Raw genomic sequence first — 13,335 nt, 5'->3', positions numbered from 1 at the left:
CTGATGTCAGAAGTGAAGACATCAGCAGACACATGTACAGTGCTGCTCTGACCGGCTGTCTGAGCTCCAGCTCCTGTTCTGGATCTTTGTCCACACTGGGGACAGGAGGAGTCTCCTGCAGAACCAGACTGGTCCCAGTATGAGGTGATGCACTGTCTGCAGAACCAGTGTCCACAGCTGGTGGAGACTGGATCCTTCAGGACGTCCTGACACGAAGCACAGCAGGACGACTGCTCCTCCTCAGAAACATGACTCCTCTTCCTCTCCCTGTGAAGACATTTCCTGATAACTCACATGTCACAGTCACAGGTTGTCATTACTTCTGTCAAGGAGGTTTTGTTTTCACCCAGTATGTTTGTGTGTTGGTTTGTTCGTTAGTGGGATTATAAAAAAACACTGAACAGATTACCAGTAAACTTGGTGGAAGGATGTGGTCTGTGAACCAGATCGGGGGGGTGATGGGGGTTCCTCTTTCACAGACATGTTCAGAGGACTGATGTTTACCAGTGTGTGGAATTTGTTGCAGATCCAAATAAAAACGAGTCTCTAGTGAATTTCAAAGTGGTTTCATAAGGAGCGTGTTGGTTCTTGGTGGAGGTCTGAGCTCTTTGAGTGATTCTGAGAGATTAGTCACCAACTTCAATGAAGCTGTGTCCTAATGCAGGGGCCACACTAGAGGAAACTAAATCCTCTTCAGAGCAGGTCACAGTAGAAACAGTCTCTTACTCTGTGTGTGAGGGTCCAGGTTCATTACTGAAGTATGGAGGACGATCCATGGACCGGTCACTCTTCAGAGACACACAGCTGGACCCTGGAGACTCTGCTCTCAGTCTGTGGTCCTGACCTCTGCAAACACAAACATGTTTTTATTCAGAACACATCATTCACTGGTTCATTCTCTGAGGATTCAGTTTGCAGGTTCACATGTTTGTAGCAGGTCTCTTACTTTGTGTGTGAGGGTCCAGGTTCATTACTGAAGTTTAGAGGATAATTCATGGACCGGTCACTCTTCAGAGACACACAGCTGAACACTGGAGACTCTGCTCTGTCCTCCTCTTCCTCCTCATAACCACTCATCTTCAGTCTGAGAGGAAAAACACTGTGAGCTCAAAGGAATCAGGACAAACCAGTCTGTTCAGGAAACACTCAAAAAAAACAAGGAAGGACACACACACACACACACACACACACACACACACACACACACACACACACACACACACACACACCAGCTAAGGTGACTGTAACACTGAGTCAGTCAGCAGCTTTAAGCAGCACTCTGTACCTCCACCCAAACACAAGCTCTTCAAGTTTATATTCACTTTAAATCTCACACAAAATCAGTATAAAGTAAAAAAAACGACATATATAGTGTTGTTATATAGTATAGCTGTTTTAGATTTATGTTTATATATATATATATATATATGTGTGTACCTGTTTCTGCAGGTCGATGTCTCTCACTCCTCAGCCAGTGAGTCCAGAGCTTTACTGGGATCCACAGTGAAGACTCTCGACTGGTTGGTGACCACTGCTGTAACGTATGATTGTGAAAACACGTTCTGTTATTAAACACTTGATGAACAGATGTGATGAAGATAAAACATGAAACTGTGAGTTAACTCTGTTAATTAGTCATTTGAAGGCTCTTTGTTCCACAGCTGCTGTTCACATCTGTCTCTGGGGATCCGATCACATGAAACTACGTCTGTCACCAGGTGTGAACTGACAAACTTAGAGTGGTGTGATCAGCAGACGGATGTTAACAGCAGGTGTGAGAGTGTGACAGTAAAACTTTCAGAAAGTTGTGTTCACACTCACCTGCTCACTTTTCTTCCTTCTGCTCATCCAGGTGAAAATGGAGTCTGACACGTCCCTGTTCTCAGGCTCCTCCTCCCTGTTGAACCAGTTCACTCTTGAAACACACACACACACACACGCACACACACTCACTCACTTACACACACACACACACACTCACTCACTTACACACACGCAGGCAGGCATGCACACACACACACACAAACACACACACACACACACACACACTCACTCACTTACACACACGCAGGCAGGCACACACACACACACACACACTCACTCACTTACACACACGCAGGCAGGCACACACACACACACACACACACACACACACACACACACACACTCACTCACTTACACACACGCAGGCAGGCACACACACACACACACACACACACACACACACACACACACACACACACACACACACACACACACACACTCACACTCACACTCACACTCACACACACACAGGCATGCACACACATGTCGTTTCAGAGATTTTACTGAACCTGGATTCTCTCCAGAGTCAAGTTAGGTCCGTTTATTCAGAGCTTGTTAACAGGATTCAGGTTTTTTTTTTTTTTGGATGAATGTATTTATTCCTTTAACAGGTACAATGGAACACAATGAACATTATGACTCTTTTTTTGTTTTATTATAACATTTAGTCTCCGTTCCCACCCCTGGTCCCACATATAGTTTCAGCAAATACAAAAAATTAGAAAAGAAATTTAAATTAGTAAAGTGATAAATAATAATAAATAACCAACCCTTCCTTCTTAGCATACTGGTGAAGTAAATGATAAATCAAAAGAGCATGTAAGCCAATCAGCACTGTAAATCAGTTGAAATGTATTGACAGTGTGCATCAATGACGAGTGCTTCATTTGTCCTGTAGTGTCTTTAATTTAACTATGTATTTAATCATAGGGCCCCAAACAGACTCGAACTTTCCAGGTGATCCCTTCAAGTTGTATTTAATTTTCCTCTAGATTTAAGAACATCAAGAGGTCTTTAAGCCATAGAGAAGCTTTGGGTGCAAATGGTGACTTCCACTCCAGCAATCTTCTTCTACGTGCTAACAAGGATGCAAAGGCAATACTAATCTTTGTGTCCCTCCTAATTGTTTGATGTGCTGGTAATACTCGCCTGTTCACACGGTGTCAGTGCCGTGTTTAAAGCCTCAACAAGGTGTTTGAAAATAGATGTCCAGTAACCTTGTATATGAGGGCAAGACCAAAACGTGTGTGTCACATTTGCTGGTGACATGTGACACCTATTACATGCATCTGTGACACTGGGATATATATAATATGAGCTTTTACCAGAGACGTTAAGTTGAAATGGTCGGTATCAATATATAGAGCTTTTCTAGTCTTGATGACCCCTCAAAGCGCTTCACACTACAGTCTTTGTGAATGAAATTGCGTCAGCCGTCGTCGATGTTCGAATCTGTGTAGAAGTAGAGCAATGTCATTTCAGATTATTTATTGTATATGAGCAGACGTAACATGGGAACAGAAGTAATCCTGAACCCTCGATTATTGTGATTCTCATCAAAAATCGCAAATATGAACACCAACACAAATACTCTTTTAACATATTGTGTCTAATAAAACATCATAAAAACACTTAAATCATAGAAGTTTCTGCTCCATACAATCGTCTGGTATCATCCAGTGATGGTTTTTTCTGTTTGTCCACACAGGAGCTGATTCAGACTTTTTATAAATAAAAACCTGTGTTAGAAACTGTGTGTGTTAGAGAAATCTTACGTGATGAATAATGAATGGAGGAGTAGCAGTTTCTGAGATGAAGTATACACTGTATGTGTGGCTCACTGCCACTCAACCTTTAGACACTGGACATCAACACTGGACAGAGAATTCCTCACACTTTATTTACCATCGTACATGTGTGCAGCCCGTGTGGTGACACATATCTGGAACATATGTGGCCTACATGCAGAGAGGATGACTAATAATTCATAAGTTGTTGCTAAGAAGGGGGGGTTTGAATCCCTGCTGTGAGCTGGCGGCTCCAGGACGTCTGATATTACACACATGTAATATGTGCCAGTGTAGAGGGGGGGGCTGCTGCAGGGCTGTTCCACATACAGACATCCGGAACTCTGTGTTTGTGTGTGTGTGTGTGTGTGTGTGTGTGTGTGTGTGTGTGTGTGTGTGTGTGTGTGTTTAGGTCTGAGATTGAACCAGAAAACTGATTTACAACATGTTTGACTTCTTATACCATTAACACACATAGGGGAATATATTACATTAAAGGAATATACCAACATTTTTAAAGAATCTCTGTCTTACTGAGGTTGGCTGATAAAACCAAAGAGTGCAAATGAAGATGGACGACACATCTCCATTTCCTCGCGTTGTACAAAGATTCAGCCGATATATCCTGGATACGAACACTGCCATCTTGTGGTAATGACTTCACTTGGAGTCTTCGCAGTTGTGATGGTGGAGTGGAGCTTTGGTATCGAGGTCCCGTTCATCTGTGCTCTCTGCGAATCGTGGGTCAGTCTCAGCTGTCAATCATGATGTCTTAGCCTATTAAAATGACAACATGTCAGTGTGGACGAAGACTAGTCCTATATTTCCTCTCTTTTATCTCTGTGTTTGGTCTCCACAACCTCCTTATGGACAAATACGTTGCTCTTCAGCTGCTAAAAGCTCCATTCTACAACACTACCTGACCAATCAGGAGTGAGTCTCAGCTGCCAATCAAGACTTCAAGACGACGAAATGGCAGAAACCATCTTTGACAAACATTTATTAATTTGTTCGGTCTATATCCCAACTCTCTCTTTCTTCTTCTTCCAAGTTCTCTCTCTCTCTGTAGCGAGGAATAGGAGAGCATCATACTTCCTCATCATCATCCTGTCATGTGGCGTTTCCATGATAACACGCAGATAGGATGACACGCCCCCTAACAAAGCCGAGCCGAGGCCGACATTCTCTACTGAAACTGGAAGCAGTTGACCAATCACAACAGAGCGGGCCCAGCTGGCCAATCAGAGCCGACTGGGTTTTACCAGGAGGGGCCTTAAAGAGACAGGAGCTAAAACCAAGTGTTTGAGACAGAGGCTGAAAAGAGGAGCTGCAGCGATGGAGAGTTTGAGGAAAGTGATGTGTTTTCTGAACATTTTTAAGTAATTACACTAATATGAGCAGGACATGTTTCCTTTAATGGAAAAAAGAGATAGCTTTAATTTCCCTTGAAAGTTTTCAGGAAATAGAAGCTAGCATTTGTTCTAGAGCTGCTCATGCACAGATGTAAAACAGATGTAGAGTTCCATTGCCGTGGTGACCTTTGTTCAGTTGGTGGCTCCAGTTTGTAAATTCATAATTTTTGAATCTTCACTTCATTCACCAACAAAACAAACTTTTAATGTCCGTCGCAGCTCAGTCGCCTGATGTCATTAACGACACTTTCCCCTCTCGTTATGTTTCACTTTAAGTCGCCGCCTGAGCCGTGTTTCAAACCGACGATGAATGATTCTGTGTTGATTTGTAGAGCAGATCCAGTTCATCATGTTTCCACCTGACCGAGGATTAAACGTCTCTGATTCGCTGCGTTTGTCTGAAGTCGACCTCGGTGGTGATGAAGCAGACAGAGGAGGTGGAAACATGACACAGTTGTTCTTCTCCCACTCTCTCATTTAGATCCTCTCATGAGAATCAATTTCCAACAAAAGCATGGAGACAGAAAACTGACGGAATAATTCACTAACAGAAGCTCGGTGCTATATTTAGTCCTGGAGCCATTGATTAAAAATGGAGAAGTGCCACTCAGTGGAGCAGAACACAATATCGGAGGAAGAGACAGAAGCGGGGACGGGGGGGTGGACGGACGGAGGTGGATGCAGATTAATTGATGAATTTGGTTTCGTGAACTGTGCCACTCATTGTCTGAGCTACAATGAAATGTGCCTCCGACACAAATGGAATCTATTTTCCCGCCCGACGATGATCGTCTGTTCTTTATTATCACACTGATGGTTTTTCATTTTTTATCCCGTCCCAGCGTAATTCAATTTCTGTCGGAGAAAAAGCGAGTCTGGTTCTACAGAGAGACGTCGTTACAGCGGAGACGTCGGGATAAACAACATGACATCAATTATTCATCAGGTCACAGAGGCCAAATTCAACCTGGTTACACTTTATTAGTCAGAACCTGGTTTTCAACTGACTGAAGTTTGACACGTTTCAACTTATGGATCATCAATACCTCTGATCATCAATATGTGGAGTCCCAGCAGACGCTAGTCGAGAGGCGGAGCTAACCCTGGACACGTGAACTTTAACCCACATGATGTAAACACGGGTTGAATCACAGCACATGTAAACGCTGCGTGTTAACCTGAAGAGACAGCACGACCTTTAACCTGATCGCACACTGTACAAACAGATGGACGACATGGCGGCTCATTAAAGTGAAGCCAAAGTGTCTTTAATGCCCCCTGGTGGCTGGCTGCAGTATAAAAAAACTCCACCTTCTTCATGTTAGCAGATGGGACATGGACCAAACAAAAAACATCTAACGACATGTTAAATAAATGTTTGTCAAAGATGGTTTCTGTCATTTCAGCTAGTTCTTATGAACACTGACTCGGGATTGGTCAGGAGCAGCACCCCACGATCACTACAGCGCAGACTGCAGATTACATCATCACCACGAGATGGCCGAGTTTGTATCCGAGATGTTTTAGCTTCGTGCCTGGAGGAAGTGGAAGAGACATGTCGTCCATCTTGATTGACAGTCTGTAGCTGTGTCTTAATCCAGAAGACTTATAACGACGTGACTGGTCAGTCCTATTTCCGTGGCTCCTTCAAATGCGTCCTTCCATCCCCCAGGAAGGAAGGTTCCAACGTCCAGTGTTCAAGTATCATGTTAAAAAACTGAGCGGCTGACATTATAATGATATTTCCAACCTCACCTGTGTTGCTCGGTGCACGAGTGTGTGATGCCGTGATTGGTCTCACTTCAGTTCTGTGGTTTATGTGGCCTACGAAGGAGGCGGTCTTCATGGGCTGCATGGACACAGCTTCTCAGTTTGACGCTCTGTGTGGACACGGCAGGTTTTCCTGGTTTGGTGTGAAACCATTTGAACTTATTTAAAATACAAACAGCTGTTGACTCGTCCTCGTCTCAGCTCCTCTCACCTGTTTCACCGTGGAACAGCGACAGCTCCGTCCTGTCTGTGATGAATCCTCTTTTTCTTCTCAGTCTGGATCACGGACGTGTGACCGAGATCAAAGACAGTGAGATTATTCTTCTGATCTTAATCTATTCATACACTCTCATCTCTTTGGAATCTGAACAGTTTGCAGATAAACAGAAAATTGATCTTTGTTAATTAATTTTTATTTACAGTTCTGGACAGATGTTGTTGTTTGTGAAACGTTTTTCAGTTTTATTTCACGATGATGATGTTTCGTGTGTGTGTGTGTGTGTGTGTGTGTGTGTGTGTGTGTGAAACTGCTTACCTGGAGAAAATTGTCGAGTTGATGAGCCCACTGTGACCTCATCTCCTCACCGTGTCACCTGCTGACGTGCACAGCACAGTGGGATTGGATTGTGTGTGTGTGTGTTGTGTGTTTACTGTATCTAGTTGTGATTTCCTGGATGTTATGGGCTGATTTTGATGATAACAGCTCTTCTCTGTCAGCGTTCTACACAAAACCTCCTCTAAGCATTTCTGCCCCTTTGGTACCAAGCAAGCTCCTGCACACGCACACGCACACACACACACACACACACACACACACACACACACACACACACACACACACAGACACACACACACACACACACACACACACACACCACACACACACACACACACACACACACACACACACACACACAGACACACACTCTCTCTCTCTCTCTTCATTAGTTTCTGTTCTCTATGTTTTAATCTCCTGTAATGAAACCAGATTAAAAACTAATTTATTGCAGCTCGTTTAAATAAACTTGTTGTAAAATGATTTTCAGGGGAAACAAACTTCTCTATTAAAATCAGTGGAATTAAAACACAACAAGGTTTATATTCGGTGATGGAGACATAACTTTGTTTTTAATTTTCTCTGTGTTAGATCACGTCTTAATAAGAAACCTCATATTCTCCACTGTTTACTCATCTAATATATTCAGATGTCTTCATAATTTAGTCTTGATGATGTTTCCTCTGTGATATTGGATGAAAAGTTGTTCTACATCCTGTTTTCTCATGTTTTTCTTGCTGTGTGTGTGTGTGTGTGTGTGTGTGTGTGTGTGTGTGTGTGTGTGTGTGTGTGTGTGTGTGTGTGTGGGTGTGTGTTGCAGTGGCGTCTTGCTGAGCCTCTAACACACTTATTGATTAATGTAACTGAGGAGCAGCGGTTAAGTGGATGTAAACTGATAGAAGCTGTTCTGTGGAGGACACATCTCTGTCTGGACTTTTACAAACGTCTCCTCCATGTGAAATAATCAGCAGAAGATGCTGTGGTGAGAAAATGTTTACTTCCTGCTTTAACTCCATGTTTTTACTATGTTTTTACTGTTTCTCATATTTCTCCTGTGAAACAAACCAGTGTTTAATAAATGAAATAAATCATTTTTTATCTTCTTAACAGTTTTTCATCTTGATTAAATCATTTTCACTTTTACAACAACAGCTGCCGATGATGATGATGATGATGATGATGATGATGATGATGATGATGGACATGACTCTTACTCAAACACTGTCATCTGACAGGAACCACTTCATTACTCACAGAATCACCTCTGACTCAACATGTATAAAAATAAACGATTTGTGAACAGAGGAAACAAACACATCAAGATGTTTATTGGACGAATGAAGCTTCAGTCGGTTTTTATTTCTCATATTTATTTCATATACAATACACAGAGAGGGACAGGGGAATTACACACCTCATTTCTTTAGGATTTATTCCTCGCTGCTGTTTGTTTGTTTGTTCGTTGTTCACGCTCTCTCTCAGCCTCAGGCAGCGGCACATGTGTCACACAGCAAGACGTGACCTGTTGTATTTATAGTTCAATCTGAGGATGGAACACACACACACACACACACACACACACACACACACACACACACACACACACACACACACACACACACACACACACACTTCTTTCTCTGATAATTTAATATCCAGACGTCTGTCGACTAAAATCTTTTAAACTTTATCAGAGTTAAAAACCACCAAGTTCTAAAATGTGTATCATAAAAATGTGACTACAAACGGGATAAAAAGTCACTGTTAAGGACCAAGTAAAAAACACCTTTACGTTGATTATAGCAGCTTTTATATACAGATTTCTGCAGCAAAAATAATTTTAAACATTTAGAACACAGGTCAGAATGATTATTTGAACCAAACGTGTTGGTTCACTGGGTTTGAGACGATGATTCACTGATTCAATTCTCCAGAGAAACATTTCTGTGTCAGTTTGAACTCGTTTTGTGATGATTTGATGAAATGAGATGAATGAACTCCTCAGTTTTCAGCCGGTGAATAAACAGGTGTGATGATGATGATGTGTCAGCAGCAGCTTTAAAGTTTGAGATGAGCAGAACTCAGGTTTCATCATATTTTTAACTCCATTCTTTTCCCTGCACCAAACATGTCGGCCGATTGTGTCCATCAAGCGGCAGGAATAAGTCACTCAGAGAAAATAGATCCTGTCAGACGAGCGGCTGACAGGTAATTTCCCACTGAGCTGCGGAGGAAATGATGAAACCACACAACAAATACAAACGTCATATTTCATCCCGAGCAGCAGAACGAGACGGGAAGACAGACGGCAGTTTGAGACGTGTCGGCCCCTCGTGCTCTCGATACGACTTCAGTTTAAAATCTGACAGGAAAAACACAAAGCTCGTGATTAAATACACAAATAAAAAACGAACAAAAAGAAAATAAGTGAGAGACAAATGGAGGAGGGGGCTGAGGTCGCTCCGTCACGTCAGAATGAAAAACCTCGTCAATATAACACTTTCAACAAAACACCTGCAGATACACACTTCAACAACACACTTCAACAACACACTTCAACAACACACTTCAACAGAAACCCCACAGGCTGCACTACAATATACTTCACCCACAGTTTATACACAGACCCTTACACAACTTTAATCCCTATACAAACACTTACACAAATACAGTTTATTTATTTATTCTTCAGTGAATTGTGGGTAAACAGCCTGTTTCCTCAGCAGAGCAGATAATGTGACTTATTGACCGTGAGACGAGAGGCTGCAGCTGATTTAGAGGTTGTCATAGGGACGTTTCTGCTCGCCGTCATGGACAAGAAACCAAGGAACCGTGAAGGTCGTTTGTCGAATGAGGACGACCACACACACACACACACACACACACACACACACACACACACACACACACACACACACACACACGGGACTGATGGCTCTTATTGTATTCCATAACGAGTTCGTGTTCACCAGACAACAGCCTGGAGCTCGGCTGTTGTCTGGTGAACACGAACTCGTTATGGAATAATCTGATCAAACTGGATCTGATGTCAATGCTGTGGCCATTTCCTTTTCCCTTGAGGTTACCGTGGAGACCGTTGGGGATTCCTCCCATGAAAAACTTTTTCATGTATGAATCAGTGAGTTTGGAAACTGTTCGCTTGAGTAAATTTACAGAAAACATCAGTGACGACAGGGACATTTTGTTTCTCGTTGAAGTCACAGCCGGAAATTCTCTGAGGTTTGATGTCATTAATTCTGCTTGAATTGCTGAAGTACACGATCCTGAGCTGGAATCTGTGGCCCTTGCTTTTGTCCCCAGATCCCAGCGCAAGAAAAAATATCAGCATTCTTATTTGTAGTGACCTTAAAGTCGAATGCAACCATGAAACTGTCCCACAGCCCGAAGTAGCTGAAGTTACAGAACTGCACCAAGTGACCTGCGTCAGTTTTAGAACAAAGAGTTTAGCAAAGTCAGCGTAGTCGAGGACTGAGGCGCTGACTAATCGCTCCTTCAAGGACGGGAAACCCTGCATTCATCATTCTACTTTGCCACAATGGAGCGCCTGGCCGTATGTTCGCTGCCGTATGGAAGCAGACGTTTGAGGAACAATAGAATTTCATAGAGTTTGACCTTAACCTCTCTCAGGAACCCTTTAGTTTGAGGGATTCCATGTTGTGGCCTCTTTCTATAGCCGGGACCTGGAGGTTTCAGTGGAGGGAACTCAAAGACGTCAGGACCAAACTGAACACACAGAGAACGTCTCTTCCTTATTACGATGGTCCTCTGGTCTCAAAGGATCATAACTCTGAAGGGAATCTTGTCTCTGAAGAATCAACTCAAACACCAAACACACGCTGACCTCACCTGTTCTCTCAGGTGTTTTAGTGCAGGGAAAAAAGGTCCAGGTCATTTTTACTGTCCTCGTGTTACACTGTTGTTTCAAATGTACTTTAAAATTTCACCCCCAACTATAATGCCTTCAACGACCAAACCCTGAACTTGATCTCAGATTTATTGAACCCGTGTGTGTCCTGTCGACCACTGAGATCTGCAGGTGGAGCTTCCTCCGTCTCTGAACTCACGACCTCTGTAGCTTCTTTTAAATCTCACCTTAAAACACTTCTCTCTCTGAAAGCTTCTGAAATGTTTGATTTGCTTTTATTTGAACTGTATTTATTCGGTTTTACAGCTTCACCTCTAATGTGACCGATGTCCTTTTAGTCAACTGTGTGTGGAAACGTGTTTTTTAAATCACTGCTCTTGTTGTTGAACTTCCTGTCTTTCCTTACTTCCTGTCTTTTCATGCTTTGTTTTTATTATCATGAATACAAATAAATAAATATCCAAAATAAAACCTTTAACAGGACCAACATGGAAAAATGTCAGGAGGAGAAACGCCATGTTGACCTGAGGCAGGACACAAACAGCCTCCTCCTGCTTTGTTATATTTGAGACCATCGGCCGAGCTGCAGAGACGATGGACGGGATCACTGCCTCTTGTCTCTGGGCTCCTGCATCATGAACTAACCCAGTATCGATCTCTGAGAGCCACAAACTCGAACCTTTTCCGTTCCGTGCGGTAACGGTGCAAAGCTAAATGTCAGAGAAATGTCAAAGCCTTCTGGGCTCAGATTAAACGTGAGGCTCAGGGGTCGGACGGGAGTCAGTGGCTCGTCGTTCATCCAGTCAACGTCTTTCTGCCGACGCACTAAAGGCCAACGTGCAGATACTCAGCAGATCTCCCCCGAGGCCAAAGATTCATTAGAGCTCATGTTGTGTCACAGAGACAAAAATAAACAGATAAAAGACAGAAGAGGAATAAAAATCCTGGATTGTTTTTTCAGACGACGACAGTGAAAAGAAAAGTACCAAAGTTGTTAGTACCAATGCTTGTTTGATTCTATTTATTGAACCTGGAACATGAATCATTCATAACTTGAGACTTTAAATCAGAGCTCAGGATTTTAATTGTCTAAATTTATTCAGAGTTTTTATTCAGGATTAAAGAGGCAACAAATCTCTCACTTGTATTTGACGGCCAACGTTCTCGCCGTGATGCCGAGCGGAGACTTTGACGGACGATCGTGTCGACACTTTCACAGCTGAGATTAAATATGGAGGCAGCAGCGCCGCTTCGTCATCACAGAGGATTGTGCCGAGCGACGCACAATCGTGAGGATGGATTCGACGAAGATGAACCACAGAGACCAACTAGAGGGAGGAGACGCTTTTCAACCCGCTTCATGCTCTGATGTTCAACTTTGTACAACCACCATTTTAAAACACCTCCGGTAATAATTATTTTTTTCTGTTGTAGAAAAGCGAGAACGACCATGAAATTAACTGTGGGTCAGAGCTGCACAGGGACTCGTGTTCAGTTCAATACCTCAGACCAATGCACGTTAATTCACATTCCATCAGACTGGATATATATATATATATATATATATATGTATTTAAAATTCAGTTATTTCTCTCTATATGTGGATGGAACAACTGTACAGCGATGCTCTTTGAGTCATCAAGACTAAAACACCTGCTACATAAATACAGACCATTTACATAAACACAGACAATCTAGTCGGAGGAGGCGACGTGTCGACCTTCAAATTGTGTCTTTGAAAAGTTCACACAGCACTAAAAGCCAACGTGGCTCCGATCTGGGGCATTTGTCCACAACTTCAAAAATTCGTGAGTGAGCGAAAAATGAACTAAAAATCATGTGTTGTGTGAAAAAGGCATATTCTCTCATCAGTTCACACCGGGTCTGTGGTGTCGTGTGAATTATGATGTTTCAGGGGTCAGGGGTTGTCACTGGATCTGCTTTCTGTCAACGGTCTGACCCTCCGGAATCTTCCTATGATTAACCACTGATGTTTTCTCTAGCGCCACCTTCAGGGCAATTTGAGCACAACAATGATTAAAATCTAATGGTCAGATTGTTATAGAACAGGTTCGTGCTCCTCACAGGACGAACCCTCTC

At 42.8% G+C, this 13,335-nt stretch overlaps 1 long non-coding RNA gene across 1 annotated transcript; it reads left to right on the top strand.

Annotated features, from left to right (window-relative positions):
* Positions 1-1,449: 1,449 nt before the first annotated feature.
* On the top strand, positions 1,450-12,307 carry LOC117752827. The gene is made up of 3 exons (XR_004612154.1): positions 1,450-1,589; positions 10,188-10,190; positions 12,294-12,307. It is a non-coding gene; the product is annotated as an uncharacterized LOC117752827 (long non-coding RNA).
* Positions 12,308-13,335: the final 1,028 nt, after the last annotated feature.

The sequence above is a fragment of the Hippoglossus hippoglossus genome, chromosome 3 (genome assembly GCF_009819705.1).
Source record: "Hippoglossus hippoglossus isolate fHipHip1 chromosome 3, fHipHip1.pri, whole genome shotgun sequence".
In the NCBI taxonomy this organism is placed as follows: domain Eukaryota; kingdom Metazoa; phylum Chordata; class Actinopteri; order Pleuronectiformes; family Pleuronectidae; genus Hippoglossus; species Hippoglossus hippoglossus.
The sequence above is the reverse complement of the archived record's forward strand: the minus strand, read 5'-3'. Positions and strand labels throughout refer to the sequence as shown.